General features: G+C 37.2%; 1 protein-coding gene across 29 annotated transcripts in view; it reads right to left on the bottom strand.

Annotated features, from left to right (window-relative positions):
* Nucleotides 1–22,024, bottom strand: part of LOC129762564 (C-terminal-binding protein) — a 172,107-nt gene that overhangs the window by 72,917 nt on the left and 77,166 nt on the right. For 5 of the 29 annotated variants that reach the window (XM_055760957.1, XM_055760970.1, XM_055760969.1 and 2 more), the window contains exon 1: nt 13,269–13,761. The exons of 20 other annotated variants lie outside the window; for them this stretch is intronic. The gene's annotated coding sequence lies outside the window, so the exon portion shown is untranslated. Of the gene's footprint in view, nt 1–12,396; nt 12,566–13,113; nt 13,249–13,268; nt 13,762–17,833; nt 17,905–22,024 lie in introns of those variants that run through there. 4 more of the 29 variants (XM_055760971.1, XM_055760974.1, XM_055760967.1 and 1 more) reach the window with 3 other exon arrangements.

Genomic DNA, 22,024 nt, shown 5'->3' with positions numbered 1-22,024 from the left:
CTGGAAAGAGTCGAAAGCTATCAACACTTCTCGTTTATTTGGTTCAATTCGCATCAGACTTTCTCCTTCCCACTCAGATATCGACCACAAACTATGAACCCTATTGCACCTATATTCCGCTTGAGATGTGATCGAACCCCACAACATGCAACAGTAAGGTTACCCTGCTGGAATTTGAAAGCATACTTTCATGAAATATACGTTTATCTAAATAAATGCAGTGTATATCTTTATTCCAAAATTCTGGATACTCTTCCATATCCGCACTAGAACAAAAAATTCTCGTCTGCTGCTCGTCTTTGTCGTAGCACACCTCGATACAGAGGGCTTCCCCTCCTTGTATCGAGCTGTGTGTATTTGTGTGTGAAATCAGCATTAGGCATGAATGATATCCGCTCGTTGTGTTATGCTAGTTCACTCGCATTTGTGTTTTCATTCTATTCTATTTTCGGTTTCCGCCTCTAGCCTCTAGAAGGGCCCTTGTGGAAAGAAACTCTATTCCATACTCCTCCTTCACCCGACAAGAAAACCTCCTCTCCCGCTCGATGCTCTGCAACCATGTTACTTCGATGACCACCAAACGAGAAGTGATGTGGCTTCAAATAGCGGATGGCTTATTCAAACCAAATATGTTGAAAAAGAGGAGGAACGAATGTATCAGTTGCTCGTTATTGACAGCTCTGTTCGGGAATGCACACAAATCGGCAGAACAAATGTATGGGAAAATGAGAATGCTTCCAGTTTTCATTAATCTAAACTGTTTAGGCCTTAGTGGATTGTACTGTATAGTATATCAAACGAATCTTAGAGAATTTCCGATTCCATTGGTGTGCAAAGTATCAGAATTTGTTCGCTGTGAAAATAGTTATTAACATTAACTTTATTGACGTGGGACTACGTCTAACCGGAATATATGGAGGGTAAAATGAAAACCTAAACACAGAACATGCAGGAAAAAATGAAAGATTTCGAATGCTTATAGCTCGAACATTTCGTACTGGATAGGAGAGATGTTTGCATCACTTGATAGGGAATATTTCTACGCATCTATCGCAACTAACAAAATGTTGTTTTTCATTAGATAAACAATTGAATAACTGTAAAATATTAGGCGTTATCTAAACGCCCTAACTGCATCGTTTTGATTGGCTCGATTTACGGTTTCCCTAACACAGCCATCAAAACCAAGCAGCCTTGAAGATTTTCAGCCTTAGGCTGGTTCATCAAACGTTTGATAATTCTTCCGTACATATATTTTGTTCTAGTCATCATACCAAACGTAAAAGGTCCGTCATTAAATTTACTTGTAACGAAGAACAATCAATCACAATAAATGAATTGACTTTACACGGCATTTGTTCATTTTTTTCACTCACAGAGCAAATATATTGAACTCAATTGAATTTGGAAACTGTTTCATTCAATCAAGAATTTAATCAATACAAACGAATGATTGCTAAGCTAAGGTAGTTCCACGTGAACCTTGCGGTTATATAATAGATATAACCCACTAATTTTTTCACAAAAACGTGACCTGTATTCTGATTTGGCACCCTTCCTGAAAGACGTAGTTCTACGTCAAAAATGAAATATTTTGAACGTCAATATCTCTTCAATTAATGTATGGATTTTGATTCCGAATACACAAATTAAGAGAAAAGATCCTCACGTATGTTTGTGTCCGCGACATATATAGTGGCAATAATAAAACAAGTGAAAAATGGAACGATGAAAGAGGTCGATTTTACTTGTATATGCTTTCTAATGCAACAAGTAGCATTCCTCCATTCCATTCAATTCGAGAGTAAGCTGGCATGGTATGACATCTGGGAATTTTGTTTCTATGCTCAATCACGCGCCGCTCGGAGAATCACGTTGCATCGAAGCGCGATTCATATATAAGAGAAAGGCGGAAGATACAACATTCAGTCAAACCTCGACCAGCATGGCGAGTAAAGAGAGTTTGAGCGGCGCGAAAATGGATATAACAACACTCCAAACATATTCTTATATTCTACTTCTCTTATATTCCAACTTTAAATTCCGAAAGTAAATTGAAATAAAACACACTTAGAATTCGAATTTCGGTGAAACTTTTATTTCAAATTAAAGTTTGGTTTATGCCATTATGTGTGAAATACAACATCATTCAAATGTCCACCTAGGGCTTCCTCGCACACCTTGATCCGGAACAGGTAATTTTCGATGACTTTTCGGCACATATGGGCGGTATCTCGGTTATAACTTCACGAATGTTGTCTTTCAAATGTTCAAGAGTTTGCGGAGAGTTGGCATAGACACGGTCTTTCGCATAACCCCACAAAAAAAAGTCTAGCGGGTTCAAATCGCATAATCTGGACGGCCAATTGGCATAACCAAAACGAGGAAATTATGCGTCCCTCAAATTTCGTTCGCAATATGGCCATGTTCGGTCGTGTTGTGTGGCACGTGGCGCCGTCCTGCTGAAACCACATGTCATCCGTATCCATATCTTCAATTTGTGGCAAAAAAAATCGGTTAACATGCGGCCATAGCGCTCACCATTCACAGTTACCGTCTCCCCGTCCTCATTTTCAAAGAAATACGGCCCGATGACTCCACCAGACCATAATGCGCACCAAACAGTGACTTTTGGCGGATGCAATGGCCTCTCAACAATCACGTGTGGATTTTCTGAGAACCATATACGGAAATTCTGGGTGTTCACATAGTCACCGAGCTCGAAATGTGCCTCATCGCTGAAGAAAATTTGATGCGAATATTCAGCATTTTGCTGCTGTTGTTCGTTCACCCAATCGACGTATGCCCGACGCATTCCATGGTCACCACGTTCTAATATTTGTACCAGTTGGATTTTATATGGATGTAGGTGCAAGTCCAAATGCAAAATTCGCCACAATGATGTGTTTGACAAGCCCAATTGCTGAGCACGCCGTGGAATCGAAACATTCGGGTCATCCTCCACACTGGCAGCAACAGCAGCAATATTTTCGGCCGAACGCACATTACGATGATGCACAGGTCTCACAATATCCGCTACGGATCCAGTTTGTTCGAATTTACGCACTACATTAGCGATTGTGTGCTCTGTAGGCCATCCATGACGACCAAAATCCGTCCGTAATGCTCGAAAAACATTTGCCGGTTTTTCATCATTTTTATAGTATAATTTAACAAAATTAACACGTTGTGCGATGGTAAAACGAACCATATTGTAAAATAGCAGACATTCAACTAACGATATGTCGCTTTGGTTGACAGCTATGTCAAACGGTTGTCAGCGCAGGGCTGTATACTTTCGGAAGCCCGAAATGGAAAGCAACAATATTTCCATATAGAGAATCACGTTGCTTCGAAGCGCGATGCATATATAAGAGAAGATGAAAATACAATATTCAGCTTGATGTGTTAACGTTGAGAGTTTATTTGGTAATGTTGTTGCTGTGTCCATTGCTCGCCCCGCTCAGTAAAAGAGTTCTGTACAATGAAGGATGCATTGATTAAACAGAGTAAGTTGCATCGAGAGTAATAGATGTATACATTGTCCGTTCTGTAGTTCAAATTTTTAGTATCATTTACAATTCGACAGCCAGGCAGCTATTAACCAGTTTCCGGCGGGGGCTATGATGTCCATCATCATCAGCATCGAGATATTTCCGCCGAATGAAATGTGGAGGAAGTGAGAAGGTCCCACGTCTCTTCGGCTATGTCCACGACGTTACCAACCGTCTTTTTGACTCTAAAAATTGTTTAAAAAGCTTAAAAATAGCTTTCAAAACAGTTATTTAAATCACACAAATCCGTATACAAGTTGGCGCCCGCTCGGAAATCCATTTAGTTGTGATTGGAAAGTGACGAGAATATGGTCTCGCTCGCTCGCTTAAACACTAGGCTCTTCTCTCCTAATTTCTTCGTCAATCATCCCGGGACATTCGACTTGTGGATATAGTTCGCTGAACGGGTCTCGACGAGGGATCAAGTGCCTTTCTCAAGGCGCGAATGTGGAGGAGTAACGGAAATGTAGTGTTTTCGCCAAGGGCCCTTCTCAAGACTAGTGACGAATGAACTGAAAAAGTTCAAAGTCCCTTTAACTGAAAATCATTCCTTCCTCCCAATTCCATTTCGTTTCTGCAGCCGAAAATATAGAAAATAGAGAAATCGATGATAATTCGATACCGATTGGGGGCCATTGACTATGGATTTGCTAGTGCATAGTACGAAATGTTTAAGATGGTGTAGTGGATATTATTTCACCATATCGAAGAAATAACATTTATGATAGCAGAGTTATAAAACTATTTGTATACGAATGCCACAATCGATCGTCGTTTCCAATTGTTGGGAAGGGGGTATTGTTTTTGCTGTGTAATTCCGAGGAGGAATCCATTCCTTCTCAAGCGTTAGTAATTCTGCTCCGGGTCAACGCAATGGTATGATAATCATTTCATACAGAAGATAAAATGTCCAAGAAGTATAGGGCTACTTATTGATTCGAAAAATTGTTTCAATAACTAAAAATAGGTTCGAAAGCAGGTTATTGAAATCACACAAATTCGTATATAAGCTGACGCCCGCTCAGAAATCCTTTTAATTGTTATTGAGATAAGAGAATGGCTCACACGCCTAGGCATTATGCTCTTCCCTCTCAATTTAATTTCTTTCTGTAGCCGGACTGAACGGAGCCGCATTGTTTGGTGGAAACAGAAGTTCTATTGACGAATTTCATGCCAATTCGTCTTAGGAGTCGGTAGCACCATCTCAGATAGCAGTGAAAGGTTGTGGATGTAAACACATGCATCTTTTAAATAACTTTGCATATTTGAAATATTCAAAAATTAGACTACTTTTTGAAAAGGTCAAAAAAAAATAATAAATAAAAATATAACTCAAAAACTATAAATACCTTCAAAAAATTCTGGTCAAATTATGAAATGTAGAGAACTAAATAAATTTTCATTAAAAAAAATCCAAAATTTTTTGAAAGAAAATTTCGCTGATTTTTTTTTATTTTTCCCAACGATTTTTTCTAATATTATATGAATAGCTCTTACAATTTCCAACAAATCGTCCATACATCGGAAAATGGACACTTTTACAGAGAAAAAGTTTTACTAACAATAAGTTTTTCATGTTTTCTTTGAAAAAATTACAACTAATCCTAATTTTGTTTAAAGTCAAGATAGCAATATAGTAAATTCGACTAAGTTATAGATCTTTTAAATATATGAACTTTCGTCAAAGACGTCAACTTTCTATCTTTAATACACTCAAACTAGCGTTGTCAGAAAGAAAACATGTCATTTCGTGCCTTGAAGCGTCAAATAGGCAAATAATGTCATCTGTCCCCCAATGATTTAAAATGTTTGTATGCATGGAAGCAGACATCTCTTTCTTTTTTCTTTTTTCATCTTTATTGGGGTTGCACCCAAAAAAAAAAGTCCAAACGACGTCAACGGGAATCGAAACATAGCCGGCTGGAATGCAAAACTGTTCTACACGGCCGCGCTATCCACAAAGCTAATGAAAAACATGTCAAACACGAGAATTTACACACAAAAATGTTATTTTTTTAACACGTTAAGCCCCACGTCAGTCTCCGGGGACTGACACTGAAAGGTTCGCCTTTTTTGCGCCGATCTCACCAGACTGACAGCAGACCTCTCGTTCGGATAGTGTCGACATTGGGAACGGCAACAACAAAGTTACAAAATGATATTTAGGAAAGCCCACTATCGTTTCACTGGGACCGACACGGGCCAGACGAAAAGTTCATTGTCGGTCCCCTATTTCGGTAGAGGCTCAACGTGTTAAGGATTTTAGAAAAATACGTTTTTGAAAAAAAAAATTAATTATTAAAATATTTTTTCCCAGCGAAATTAAAAAAAAGGATTGACATGTTTTAATGAGAATTTGAACAATTTCCTACATTTCATTCTTTGATCAGAATTTTTTAGGTATTATAGTTTTTGAGTTATAATTTTTTGGAAAAAAATAAGAACAAAATTTCGGCCCTTTTGAAAAAAAAAAAATCTTTTTTGAATATTTCAAGTATACAAAGTTGCTTAGAAGATCTATGTTTTTACACCTATAACGTTTCACTGCCATCTGAGATGGTGCTGCCAACGGCCAGTCGAGTTGGCATGAAATTCGTCTATTATCGAATACTCACGAATGCCGCTATCGACCCATGATTTTCAGAAACTTTTTTTTTCAATGGCAAATGCATTCACTAGTGTTGTTTGTCGAAACTATTGCTGAAAATACTATAACTTAGCGTATATTCTTGAGCATTTGTATTCGCCAGACTTGATTTTTTCCACTATAATTTTCCGAGGGCCACGGGACACTCACCAAGAAGGTCGCCAAGGTGAAATGTTTGGAAATCACTGATATAATGGGTGTTTGTCATGCAGATGTAGAACTTCAGGTTGGCAAATTTTTTTATATTTGCACATTTTGTTTTGTGTTTAATTTGATTTACCATTCCATCATGAATATACTGACACTTGTGCAACGCCTACAATTTTACAAGTTGGAAATTACCATGTTATTTTCATTAAATATCACCGCAAGGAATCGCATTCTCGATTTCCAAGCAACGCAAACATCGCCTTCCTCACAATTAACCACTAATTGCTCAATCAAGGCTGAAGAGTTCGAGTGGCCCTGTCCTTTGCCACGGTTCCGTATGTATACATGACTGTTGTTGCCGTTCAATGCACACACCAAGGTTGAAAGAGTGTCACATAGAAGAAGTGTGTTTGTGTGTCGGAAGAGAGAATGCACAACTCCCGTCGATCGTTTCGGCCGATTTTTTTCCCGATTTATACTTTTCAATGTTATTTTCATAACAGGTCGGTCTTTGTGCAAAAATGTTGTGTCCATTTTGCAACCAGTTTGTGGCAGATATTTCGGCTCATTCGCGCGCATCCCCGCCGCATCGTAATGGTTTTACGGTTTCATTTTCCGCGCTTTTGCTTTATATTCACGATCCAAAGCGCAGCGCACCCGCCGCGCATTTGGTAATCTTAATAAGCTAATTTATTTATGGCTTAATGAAAAAAGGTTAATACGGCGAATACGAATATTCCGGTTTGAAAGCCAAAATAATAGCAACATGGTGACGTTGTTAGGGACCAACGCGTACTGCAGTTGCAGTCATCTATTTATCTGAGATTTCGCCCTGAAAGAGTACTCGACTATCTAGTCGAGGGAAAAGTAAAACTGCCGTACTGTTGAGTTTGCTCAACGACAGCAACATCGTAGAGAAATTGTGAAATGTAACGCATGTGCACCTTATAAAGTTGGTGGTACTTCAGCGCGATTTTTATGAGTCAATGCTTAGTGACTGGAAATAAAGGTGGATGATGAAATTTATGGCCGCTTTTTATGTTATTTTAACGGACATCAGCAGTTTCCTGTTATTAAACGTTGTGTTTGGGGGGAATCGAACATTTCTTAATATATCGGAAAGATGTTTGCATCAATTGATAGGAAACATTTCTACGCATCTATCACAATTAATACAATGTTATTTTTCCTGATATAAGCAATTCAATAACTGTAAAATGTGAAGAGCTATCTTAACGCCCTAACTACCACGTTTTGATTGGCCCGATTTACGGTTTCCCTAATACAGCCATCAAAACCAAGGTGCTTTACATTACATGGCGTTTGTTCAAATTGTTTACTTATACAGCAAATATGTTGAATTCAATTAAATTCGAAAATCGTTCCATTCAATCAATAATATAATAAGTACAACAAAAAAATGATTACTAAGCCAACGGTTGTCATACGTCAACCTTGCGATTATATCATATATAACCCACCCATCCACCCATTATTGCGGGCGCTTTGTTCTGTTAACTCTTCTACAAACCGTGTGTAAGAAAAGGTATCTAGTGATCGAGTTTTATGCAGAAGTCCTCAACCTGAATTCGTTACGTTTAAAATGGATTTATAACCATGCAGGTTGATCATTCTTCGCACCAAAGGGACAAATGTGTAATCAGAATCCACACAATAATAGTTGAATAGTTCAAAGTCATGCTGATCGTCGTTTTGTTTTTGACATCTATACACAATTTCTAATTTAAAACAGAAGTTTCATGCCACCACAACATTTGCTTGGTGTTAAATGCGGTGGATTTTGGCGAGTATACTCGCGGCAAATCGCAATATTTTGAGTGTATCAAAAAGATTGAAACTTGTAATTTTGATGTGAGGATCGAGGAACACAGAAAACCATCGGAAGAGTTTGTAGACACCAAATCGCCACTTTATTGGACGAGGATCATGACCAAAAAAATGTTACTCAATTGGGATTAATATTCGTCAGACTTGGCTCCTTCCGTTTGTTTGCATGAATGGAACACACACGCGCTAAGCAGCACTTTGATTCCTACGAAAATTGGCTCGAAGAACAAAGATTTATTGGCGAGAATTCATGAATCGCCTGAAAGTTGGTAAAAATCAATGAGTGAGTTATACCTAATATATAACCGCAAGGTTGACATAGGACCACCGTTGGCTTATTAATCATTTGAGTGTATTTAATAAACCAGTGATTGATGAAACACTATCCAAATTCAATTGCGGACGAATTCCAATTTAGTTAAATTCATGCATTGTAATAGATTACGTTCTTCGTTGCAAGTCTGATGTATGACATGATGCCTTGTTAATTTCATTCATTTATCGTATTCTTCCAAAATATGTGAACGGAATTTCCAGGGCTCATTAGTTTGAAATCTATGTTAGGGAAACACATTCCGGTCCAAAAGTGCAATTCCAAATAAAATCGACAAATGACAAAACATGAGTGTTTTTTTTTTCATCCCATTTATTTATTTTAGGATCATTAGCTTATTAGCTGTAACAGAGCTGAATTTAAATCGTGTACATGTCACATGGTTATCATATCTATAATTAGCACATTGCACAGTTGCCATTTGCCAGTATTCCTTCTATACCATTGCATATTGTACACATTTACACAGTAGCCATTTAGGCGTAAGAGTTTTCCTTCTGTTCTTCCATTATCCGGTTAGACCGGACAGCGGAGACAGTTGATTGATCATTGTTGAGTTATTTATAGAACAGCAGCCCGATGTGTCTTGCATAGCAGGGCAGTTGTATGGATTAATCGATCTTATTTCGACCGTGGATCGATCTCCATCGCTGATGATTGTTGCGTGGACGTATTTATTCTGTAACAACACAAAGATGGTCAATGAAGGCCCTGAGTACTGAACTCACGATCGATCGCTTACTAAGCGAACGCGCAACCAATGTGGCTACGGAGACCCCCATGAGTATTTTTGATACGAATGAAACTTTGTATTCCGTTTGGGTTGGAGGAAATATGAGTTTCCAATTGGGAATTTTTTGACTCAAGCATAACTTTTCAAAAGAGCGTATCGATTTTGGTAAGAAAAATCTTTGATAATTTATATCTCAAAAACATAGACTCGTACCGAAAGAGTGTCTTAGTAAGATTTATAGAGTACTAGCTGTACCCTGCCACGCTTTGCTGTGGCACATTGTAATTGCATGGTTGAGTTGATTTTTTCAATTTTTCATAATGTAACACCATTCCAAGATGTTTTTGGTTTTTTTTGTATATTGTATCATAGTTTGAGCTCAATCGATTCCAAACTTTGAGTTTTTGACGCGTACACAAACGAACACAATCTTTTTTATATATAGTAAGATGAGGGAAATCGATAAAATTTAAATTATGTCGAAACACAATTTCAGTTCACAATTTTGACAAACACTTGAAAAAAGATGTTTTCATCACATAGAACTCATATTTAATACGGAATAGTTGATTTTCATTTGAAGCTTAATTTCAGAAACGCACTATGGCCATATGAAAATGTGTTTTTTTCATTTTATTCAATTTTTTATGCCGTAATAACACTTCCAGCTTTGAACTCAATCGGCTCCGTAGTTTTTGAGTTTCTGACGCGTACACAAACGAAAAGAACATTTATATATATATATATATATATATATATATATATATATATATATATATATATATATATATATATATATATAAAGATTGATGTTTAAACTTGAAAAAATAATAAAAACGTTATTCTGGCCTAAAATGTTCTAAAAATGTCTACTTATCCGATGCTCCGTTCCTGAGTTACAAGCCAATTAGTGGACCTATGTCTTTGCGTAAGAAGCGCGGATCAAAAATTTAAAACGCGTAAGTTTTGCAAACTGGTGGGTGTTCTACCTCCGGAACGGTCCATCCGATTTTGATCAAACAGGTGCTCCACTAATTTTTTTTAATTATCTCGAAAATGGCTGCACTTAGAAGGAGCTTGAAAATGAGCATTTTTGTTTTAAATCACATCAGGATTCATATTTTGTGGCTAAAATTAATTGTTAACATACAAAAATTCGAAGTTACGAAAATTCATAAAAATTCGATGTTCCACAATGTTTGTCAAAAATAGTTTTACTATTTTGGACTCATTTTTGAAATTTTCTACATGAATTCTATTTTATATGAAACAAAATTAAAAAATATACTTTTTAGATATCGCAAATTAAAGGGTTTTTCCGTAAATAAAAGAAAAGAGTAGCTTTTTTCTCAGGGTATATTTTTTCACGTTTAAACATCAATACTATATAACTCTTTCTGAGACACTATTTCGGTACGAGTAATAGTTTTTGAGATATAGATTATCAAAGATTTCTCTTACTAAAAACGATACGCCCTTTTGAAAAGTTACACTTGTTGAGTCAAAAAAATTCCCAATTGTTGTGGAAAAATATTTCCTCCAATCCAAACGGAATACAAACTTTCATTCGAATCAAAAGTACATGTTTTCAAAATCTGCATTTTTAGAACGGTTTCATTTAAAATTGCTCAAAAGTACCACCGGCTTGCATCTATTTTGCAATGCCGATTTCCCTAGGCTCATTGTTTTGGAAGCCTGTGTTAGAGAAACACACATATTCCAGCGATCGTACATCAACCGCTGTGATCATAACTAAGTGGATTTCCGAGCGAGTGCCAGCTTTTATACAGATTTACTGGAATCTGTCTGTTTTCAAAGTTTTCGGGTCAAAAATTAACAATCATAACTCTTTGACATTTTGTCCTCCGAATGAAGTATCATATCACTCCGTTCAGCCGGCAAAGAGGTATTAACGTTAAAAACCTTGCACTCCAAGCGCCACGCTCTGGTTTCCGAAACTTTAAACTTACAGAAACAGGTACAGAAATGAAAGATGTAGCCCAACGTCCAAAATCATTTGCATTACACGCAAAAATCAAAGTTGTTTGAAGCATACTATATGGGCTGAAAAGTTCCGGGATTCTTAATGAAAACAATGCTTTTTTGAGCAAAGCTGTGTAGTTTCCTTCGAGGGCAACACACTTGGAACTGAGGGTAAGATCGGCACCCCTTGAGTTTTACTAGAAAACTCTTATTAACTATGTTTTATAACACTGTACATTAGAGTGTCAATGGAAATGGTCATCTCGAAATTCAGAAAGTTATCGCATAAAAATGTTAACCACCTCGAAAAAACACCCTATGCCGAATTTCAGCGCCACTCAGCGAAATTCAGGGAGAGTAGCGCAAAGCGATCAAAGTTTGAGTTTTTTTAAAATCGAAAAATCACCCAATGGGGGAGTAAAGGAAATCGGGGATGTCGAAAAAAAAAATTGTATGCCAAATGTCTTAAAATTGCATGAAACGAGTTGAGATCTAGTGTCATCTCCAAATTTTTTTGTCAAAAATCGGCATCGAGTCGATGCATTTGTTTTACGATTTATGGGTTCGTAACCTCTTTTGGCCTTCCAGAGCGAGGTGCATCTGCGTTGCCTGTATGGCCCATTTTATATTCACTAAACCACCGATAAACTGTTATACTCGAAAGAGCAGAAGTGGACATTAAGTCAACCACTGCATTGATTGTTCAGGAGATTTTCCCATTAAAAAAAAATGTTTGAACAAAATACGATGTTCCTTCTTTTCCATTTCCTATACGAATGCTCAGGTAGTGACACTTAAACAACTGTAGTTTGTGAACAAATAAACGAAATGTCATGAAACTTCACACATAAGCTAGTGACAGATGAACCTCTCGAAATGAATCATGTTAATTTTTTGTGGCACCATCTTTTGACCTTCAGAACCTCAGGGACTTTTTAGCCTAAGTAGTACTTAGCGATAAAATAACTAAAGTCAAAATTGTACAAAAATTTGCGTTAATTTCCTTGGAACTTTATAAATCCAGAGGTGTCGGCCTTGTTCGCGCTATGATAGGTAACACGTATGCCATGGTATCCTTTTCTTTTTATAGAATTCCAGTAGGGAAGCAAATGAGCCGAGTTAACAAACCACCATGTATTCGTGATACCTTCCTCTATGCAGATTTGGTTATCCAAAGCTACTCTGATATTGTTCCGCGTTAGTCGGTATGTGGATACCTCACATTTTCGGTTGTTTCACTTTCTGGTGTTTCTCAACAATTCTTCCAGTGAACATCATGTGAAATCAAATCGCCAATGCCGACTGCTTGTTCCAAACTTGATAATCACAACACACGGAACAAATTAAAGTCAACATGCAACGTTTCCATCACAAAATATCACGCTTACGATGACATTGGTCGAAGAACAACAGAAAAAAAACATGTCGCGTATTACATCGTCGTCGTGTTCCTCATTGCCATTCTTTGTACACTCTCCAGCAGTGTCGATCTCGGAAAACATCACGGATGCAGTGCTACAAACAAACCACGTTTTACCGCATCAGAAGACTCATAATAATCTTCTATAGCTATACACCGCTGATGCCCACGCTTCCTCCAAACCAACGCCGTTCGCCCATTTTAATTCAGACGAGATAACAAACACTATGTGCCATCGTCCAAATGACAACAAGGGCAGCGGCAACAGTCGTCCTCGTCGTCGTCGCAAACAGGCGAAGCGAGGGATTGATTCTCCCGTGTTAAGATGAGGCTACGGAAGCGGAAGGAGGCAGAGCGGACACGGAGATGGACAACACACCGATAATCGAATGTTGTTTTCGCACATACATCACAAGTAGTTTAAAGTAATAACACAACACATACTCTTTTCCACATTCTCCTATGATGGCCACTAGAGGGCGCTGTTTTCGCTTTATATGTTATAATTACACTCTTCTCTCTTGTTGCTGTTGTTATTCGACCTTTTATTTGCCTGTAATTCCTGCACTTCTCGCCTCTTGGCGAATACACTCACTCACATTGCTAACACAATCCGCTTCTTCATCGCTGATGCTCTCCTATTCTACGGCTTCCTCTTCTTCTTGGTATCTCCTCTGTCGCGTGGATTTATTCCATTTGGTGCGCGCGTTTTCCAGAACCCCTATTCATGGCCCTCTCTCGTTCACACTCGTGTAACTGATGCTCTGGGAGAGGGCGACACACAGAACCTGTAAAACTAGAATCCGCGAAACATGGAAAAACGTACACACACACACAGCACTGTACGGTTCTCGCGGCGCGGTTTTGAACTTCACTTGGCTGACGAACTCGAAGACAGTGTAGCAGGGTGGTGGCGAAGATGAGACGATTAGGCGCAAACCGGATCGCACACGCACACATAAACACGCCCGTCGTCAAACTCACAGTTTCGTTTCGTTCATGAGTTTCCGCGCACCACACAACGTGATGACGTATCCCAACGACGTGTGTCTCACCCGGTCGGAAAACAAAAGCTAACTGAAATCAATCCGTACCGACCGACCGTGCTCTGTGTTACAACCTTAACTCTCGATTTATGTGTTTGACGTTTTTGGGTGGCTCACTTGAAACAAGATACTATTATAATTTGCTCGCCGAGAGTAAAGGGAAGAGCACACAGACACGGTAATTGAGAGAACTTGTCTGACTTGTCACGGGAAAAAAGAACACATTGGAATGAGAGAGAGAGAGAGAGAGAGAGAGAGAGAGCGCGCGTCAGTCAGCGCGTTGAAAGCCGGGTCAGAAGTTGACGACGGTATGATTAAAGGCTTCCTTGGTCTACGTTAGAGGTGTGCAAATCAGCTCATCATGATGAACAGCTCTGATCATATCAGCTCATCTAAATGAGCTGTTCTTTATGAACAGCTCTTCAGCTCAGTTGTCAGTGCCGACTTTCAATTTGGGTCCCAAACTCGATAGCCACGAAGCCAGTTTGAAAATGTTAAAATTCAAATGAAATTTTTCACACCATATTATTAATTACTTGAAACACGTATTCCAGACTATTATTTACAACAGACTCGGCGAGTACAACATTTCCGACATTTTTACTGAGGCTTTACATTACAATAGAAAGTTTTCTTCAAAAAAAAAAATCTTATGAGATTTTTGCACCGCCTGCAAACAAAGTGTTTTTCATTGAAATAAAATACTCATTTGATACACAGAAGTTAATTAATAATTAATAATTAATTAATAATTTGAATTTTAAAAACGAGTTCATTCTGCCTGAGAGCCAATTATTATTTTTGGCGCCCCCTAAACTGGTAAACAAAGCTCAATGCCGTCAACGCGAATATAACAGTTGAAAAGACGAGGGACAAATGAAACTAAACTGATGTCTTAACACGAAGAGCGAGAGACGGTCAGTTCATTTGAATCTTACAGCTCACACACTCTCTTCAATTCTACAGCTCTTTTCTCTCCTTCATCATCATCAATGTGAGCTGAAGAGCTGTTTGATTTTTTTTGCGAGCCGTTCCGCGTCAACTCACTTCAAAGAGTCGATTCTTCGGAACAGCTCATGAGCGGATGGCACATCTCTAGTCTGCGTTTTAGTAACAGATTGTATGATACAGATATGGCGCGATGCACAGTAGAAAACAATGGGAACGGCGGTTGAGAGGATGAGTAATTTTTAGGTGAAACGAATTGATTTCTTATAAGACCTTATTTCCCAAAAATGGAGTCAAAACGCTTAAAACGCCGAGCTCCAGAATGGATTCCATTCTCTAATGAATCTGATGCGTATCACGTTCTTTCGTTATACATTCATTTTCCGGGGGTGAACCTTGATCGACCCTAGAAGGCCTTTTTGTGGAAGGTTTTCACACGGACGGCAGCCAACATCGTCTTTGAAGCGACGGAGCTAATCGCGACATGTTGTTTTACTCAATGAAGCTTCTCTGTAAACTTTTCGGTGCTCTCGATGCGCTTCAACTGTCATTTTCTACGAATGAAAGGAGAAAATCAATACTTCTCAACATTAACATTTGTTTGACACAAAAACAAACCTCTTTTTTGCATTTTGAAATTTAGAGAAAAAAAATTTCTAATTTTGTAGACCCAGTATTGTTCTAATATTTAGATGTGTCCGTGGTTGTTTTTCAGAATTTTTGGAATATAGATACAAAAATATACAGGGTTTCAAAGGGCTTTTCTCAAGCATTTGATTTTAATTTTTTAATTTCATCGGATTTTTATAGTGCTTTACAAAAACCACTGTAATTCCGCCAATATCGCAGTAAGTTCTAATGTTTGCAGGTAAATTTTTAACCTGGTATATTCCCTAAACATCTGTGAACGTTTCATATTGTTACGTTCAGCCGTTTCTTCTAGCCGATTTTTCAAAATTTGGAGTAAATCAAAGAAGCATTTAATCGTATCAGAAGTACAAAATCCTAAGCGATTCTCAGAATGAACGATTAGTAACTTTCGTCTTTATGAATTTGTGTGTGAAGAGTGCGTGTATGTGTGGAAATGAGTATGTATATGTGTTAGTATCAGAGGTGCCAACCTTCCTGATTTTTCAGGATTTCCCAGACTTTTTAGAACGCTCCCTGATATCCTGACGAACACTCAATTTATCCTGATTTTTCTGAAATGATCCTGATTTTTGTACTCTTTAAATTATTCGTAATAAATATACTGGTTTTCATGCCAAAGTTATCTGTCATGATAGTTCTCCGGTTCGCTCTTGTATATATCATACATTAATTTAAATTCTCTAGACGCTAATCTTTAATTAACTTTTTTTTATCTCAATCCTCAATTGTTTCGTGGTTTTCCAAAATGACTCAAGAGAAAAATTTCGAATCCACTATCAATATAAAAAGATTTTATATATAATTTATTTGTCTGATTCAAAGTAGAATCAGCTTCAATTATGGGACTATGGTAAATATATATATAACAGTAGTAGATATCATAAAAATTAGGAAAAATTCAACAAGTCTTCCACTGCTGATATGCTTTCCTCATTTGTCGAGTAAAGATTCATTCCAAAGCATGGATGATGAATTCAGTGAAAATTTGAATATTGATTTCTCTGCAATTGACTGTAGTGATGCTGTGGGATTTTCGGAAAAAATATAAACGATCGAAAAGTCAGATGCAACACTAGCATTTCCGCTTATGCGAGGATTCATACTATACTTATTAATTCTTTTACACATCCGGTCTTCGCCCGAAGGAAGATATATTCTGTTTCTGGTGAGATTTGGAATGGATTCTGTCTCATGAGCTACTACCAAGCAACCTGTTTCTCATATGTATGACTCGCAGCAGTCTTCGACGAGGAAGCAAACATGTTCTGAGAAGGTAGAATATTTAAGCTGTGTGAAAGATGGCGAAAGATTGTGGAACAGAACTATGAATATAAAATTAAATTACAATGCTTTGATGATAATGATGTTTTTGTTTTCCCAAAAACCGACATTAACTTTTCGGACAACCCAATATGAGCTATCCTGATTTTTATTTTCATTCTCCTTGATTTTTCAAAATTATAGTTGGCAATGAAACACAAATTTCTGAATAACTCGAGAACTAACCAAGCAAATGGAATCAAACTTGGCATAAAAAGTTTTAGGGATCGATAAATGTTTCTATGGTGGTTCGACACTCTTCCCCCCTCCCTTGGGGGGGGGGATGCTGGAGAACCCGAGAATCAATCAATAATAGTAATATGAGGGGCAATAAAGGTTTCTATAGTGGTTTGACACTCACATAACTCGAGAATCAATCAAGCAAACGGAACCAAATTTGGCATGTGGAGGTTTTAGAGGGTACGAAATGTGGTGGTTCAACACTCCTCTGAAAATGAAACACAAACTTCTGCATAATTCGAGAACTAATCAAGCAAATGGAGCCAAATTTGGGATGAGAGGGTTTTTGGATACGAGAAATGTTTCTATGATGGTATGACGCACAACCCTCCTCTGGAGAGGGGGTCCCATAAAAATATTGCACATATTTCAACCAAACATGACGATTGAAAATACTCGGAAAACTCTGAAGGGAAACGGGAAAATACAATTCCCAAATGTTCTATGATTACATAGTGACAAGCGTTGTTAGTCCATTTGATGTTTGCGCCAACGAAATTGATGTTTGTTCGAAAGTGGAAATGGATTTTAATGTGATAAAACGCACTCCTATATCTTCTTCTATCTATTAAAATTAAAATGGATCGCCCAATGTGTTAATAGGAGTAAAACTCGTAGAAGGAATTATCCGATTTAGGGCTATCTTCATTCTATCATATTTTCGGTATCAAACATTTATTCGATGTAACGGAGATTCATGTTATTTGCAAGTGATTGAAAAACCTTGAACGAGAATTGTGTCTGAAAATAATCTGATATTATAATGACGAGTTTTGACACAAGTGCTAGGAAATTTATATTAAAAGTAAATTGTAAAGGGTCAATTAGAATATGAATCAATGAACAGTTCTACGATTGGACCCATGATCGTAAGTAAGAAAACGTGAAAGTTTGGAGGTATTGATAACACAAAATAATTTTTTGCCGGGTCAGCTAGGTCCTATAAGAAATCACAATACCTTTGTTACCACCGCCGTTTGGCTCTTTTGACCAGTACCACGATATGCAGCTACACGATGCAGTGACGTACCTGTGGAACAGAGAGAAACGAAACAAAAGTAGTTAATATTTTTATCGTCAAAGTGGCAAAAAAGTTTGCCGAAGCCAACAACGCTGAAAGTGAGCTTCGCAAAGTTACGAAACAAGTATCAGGCGCCAATGCAAGATTGTGGAGTAAGCTCAAAAGCGCTACCTCAAAGATACGGCACTCGTCTTCTCTCCGGTAACTTGTTCTCCTTCCTCGTGCATTAAGCCACGCGTTCCTCCGCCAAGCCGTGCAATTTTATCGAGAGAAACGTACACTTTTGCGCGGAAAATAGAGACTTTAATTTTGGAGAAAAGCCACCTTCAATTCAGACATCGGTTAATTCGCCTACAAGTGTCTGAGTATACGAGAATACCGTGGGCTCAACCATGCCATCCAGACTTACCACCAAAATGCAAAAAGGTTTTTTTAATTTTTTTTTTTCTTTGTACGTGCGTTTGGGAGGTTGCAAATACGTCATGATCTCCGAGAAATCGTGCAATAGAAAAAAACAGATCCATCCTAAGAACGAACATTTGGAGAATTGAACATTCTCACAGAAGTCGGATCCATGTTTTGAAAGAACCCTGCTTTTAGGTGAATGATTTACAAGACGCGAGACATGACAACCGACGAGGTGAATCGCCATGGAGGCCCGCTCGAAGGGAGACACAGCCGACGTTTAGGAGAGAGGTAGCTCATTCCGCAATGGATTTAACTGACCACATGTTCACCACCCGTCTTGCGTCTTCAAGAACCCGGACCAAGAAACACGGGAAATAATGAAGAGAGAAAAAGCTTTATAAAATGAATAAATTATCGTTTCACATTATTAACCTTGTAGCGCATTCAGACGTGGGTACGTGTCATGAGAAAGCAAAAAAAACAGATGGTACAATGAAAACAGCATTCAGGGGGAGACGCAGACTAATATCTCAGAGTTGGAAAAAGCTCATTCAGCGTAGCATCGCTGATGAATGGATTGAACATGATGAGAAGACATGTTTAGCAAGAATGATATCATATCCGCGCATGGATTCCGACAGTGTACTACGGTGGCGATGTAAATTCACGGGAATTTGAAAGGAAATGAAATCATAATTTATGGGGAGTGTATCGATATTGAGTGTTCACCTGATTCGAGAGTCTTGTTACTCATTTATCACATTTATACAAATTTTATTACTATGCGAGAACTGTTGAAAGGTTATGGATCTACCTTTTCCTCAATCTTATATTATGAGAATGCGAAGCGCGAATAAACTTGATCAAAGTAGAATATTTATCTCCACATTTTATGGAATCGGGAATAGGGCCCTAAGAAATGACTCTTGTTTATGAATCGCCACAAAACAATTATATTACAGTCTTTCATGTTGCACCTCACTTAATATATTGCAACTACCTTTTACGTAAAGTATTCAATCGTAAAATTTTTCAAATTTTCAAAAATTTCAAATTCAAAATTTCAAAATTTGATTTTTTTGAGTTCACAGTTTATATTCGAATTAAAGTTCCGTTGTTGTATTCGGAACGTACTCAGGCAGAAGAGTAATCATTTGCCGGCGCCGGTGGTGTAGTGATGAGCGTGACTGTTATTTTCCTGTTGTAATTCTGGACAGTCCATTTTGTGAAATGAAACGGATTGAACTTTCAATTGAATAGCAACGAGTGTCAAAGAATTAATTTCTCAAGCCGGAAACGCATACTGCAAATAACGTTTAAACATATTTAAAATGGACAGGAGTGAGAAGTGCTACATCATTAGCCATACTCCCCAGATTTTCGAAAACTCAATTTATTTCGCATGGGATGCCTGGTGACGTCTTTTAGTAAGTTACCATTAAACGGTTTGAATGTTTTTTTTAAAATTATAGATTCCACATTCCAAATGATGATGGAACAAATGTATAATCGTCTCTGTTCGCGTATATGTTAACTGGAGAAAGACCGTCGCGATAACTACTGTATCTGTACCAAGAGAAAACTAGAAGTGGGTTATTTCTGTGACATAAAAGCAAGGTGAGCGTAGGACTACCATTGGCTCAGCAATCAATAAGTAACAAGCACACAGCTCTTAGACTTTTCATCTTTCGAATAAAGTGATTATCATATCACTTCGTTTATTCTGAAAAAAACTTCTTCTCCAACTGCCTTGACAAAAACACTTCATTGTCGTTCCTCCTTCGCTCCTCAGTGTCCTCTTCAGCATATATCAAACGACGTTCTTGAAATGAATTTCCGAGCAGACACCAGCTTATATATCGATTTTTATGATTCTAATAGCCTATTTTTAAAGCAATGTTCAAGCTATTGAAACAAGTTTTCGGGTCAATAATTAATAAGCATTTCATTCTTAGGCATTTTATCTTCTGAATAAAGTGATTACAATCCACTTCGATTAGCTGGAAAAGAATTATTAACGCTCAAAGGAGGAATCGCTTTCTTCTCGATAACCCCGCACAAATAGTATCCCCCTCTTCGCCAATATCATAATGTATCATCGATCGATTGAGGCATTCGCCAACAAATTATATTATAACTCCTGCTTTCATCAAACAATATGGTATAACATTAATATGGTGGAATATTCTCTACGCCATATCAAACATTTCATTTTTTCCGCCATCAAGCCCATAGCCAATGTCACCATTTTTAAACAATCTGTATCGAATCGTTATTCACACTTCGTTTTTCGCTAGAAGTTCTGTTCGGTCCGGTTGCAGAAAAAATGGAGAGAGTAGCATAGTGTATAGGCGAACAAGCGAAATTATCTTTCCGTCGCTTTCCAATCAAAACTAAATGGATTTCCGTGCAGGTGCCAGCTTTTATACAAATTTGTGTGATTTCAACAGCCTGTTTAAAAGCAATTTTGCCAAAGCGATATGGTGGCTCTCAGAATTCCGCGAAAAATGGTAGTACCTTACCTTAACGCAAAATATTAGACCCGTATTCTTATATATTTTTTTATTAGGGTGCCCATTTCCGTTTTAGGGTGGTTTGGTAAACCAGTTTTTGACGTGTTTCATGCCAACTCGCCAACAACTCAGATTGCAGTGAAACGTTGTGGATGTAAGGACATTGGTCATTTAAGCAACTTTGCATACTTGAAACCTTGGAACTACTAGACTACTTTTTGAAAAAAGCTATTTTTTTCTTTATTTTTTACAAAAAATTATAACTCAAAAAACTATAATATCCACAAAATTCTGGTCAAAAGATGAAACGTAGGAAATCAAATTTTAAAAAAATTGTTCAAATTTTCATAAATTAAATACCAAAAAAAATTTAAAGAAAACTTACAAAAAAAAATATTTAAAAAAATCGAAATTCATTTTTCCCTAAAACGTATATTTTTTAAAATCCCAAATAAAATATGCGAACAGCTCTTCCAACAAGTCGTCCATACATCTGAAAATGAGCACTTTTATAGGGAAAATGTTTTTCTAACAACAACTTTTTCATGTTTTTTTTGAAAAAATTACAACTAATTTTCCTAATTTTGTTTACAGTCAAGATAACGATATAGTGTATTTGATAAAGTTTTAGATCTAATTAGAATATGTACTTTTGTCCAAGAGTCAATTTTCTATCAAGTTTCTGGAACATAAGCCATTTTTGTGTGAAAACTCCAAAAACATAATGTAAATTTTCGCGTTTGACATGTTCTTGACATGTTTCTAAGTAGAAAAAAGTTTGTAAATCTAAGTAGAAAAGAACATGTAAATCGTGATAATTTATACATAAAAATGTAACGAGCTAAACATTAACAGTAATTGTTCAAAGAAAACATGAAAAAGTCAGCAGTCAACAGTCAGAGAAACTTTTCCCTTGTGAAGGTGCCCATCTTCCGATGTATGGGTGACTTGTAGGAAATTGTAAGGGTTATTTATATCTATTTTTTCAGATGTTTAAAAATACATGTTTTAAAGAAAGAAAAATGATTTTTTTTTCATTGAAATTTATTTTCAAAAATTTGAAAGTTCTTCTTAATTCAAAAACCATGAGACCTACAAAATGTTGGTTCAAGAATGAAATGTAGAAAGTTATTTAGGTTTTCATCGAAAACAAATTTTTGAAAAAAAATTCATTGAAAAAAATATTTTGAAATCTAAAATCAATTTTT

This window comes from Toxorhynchites rutilus, chromosome 1 (genome assembly GCF_029784135.1).
Source record: "Toxorhynchites rutilus septentrionalis strain SRP chromosome 1, ASM2978413v1, whole genome shotgun sequence".
Classification (NCBI taxonomy): Eukaryota; Metazoa; Arthropoda; class Insecta; order Diptera; family Culicidae; genus Toxorhynchites; species Toxorhynchites rutilus.
Note: the sequence above shows the minus strand (reverse complement) of the source record. Positions and strands in the feature narration are given on the sequence as shown.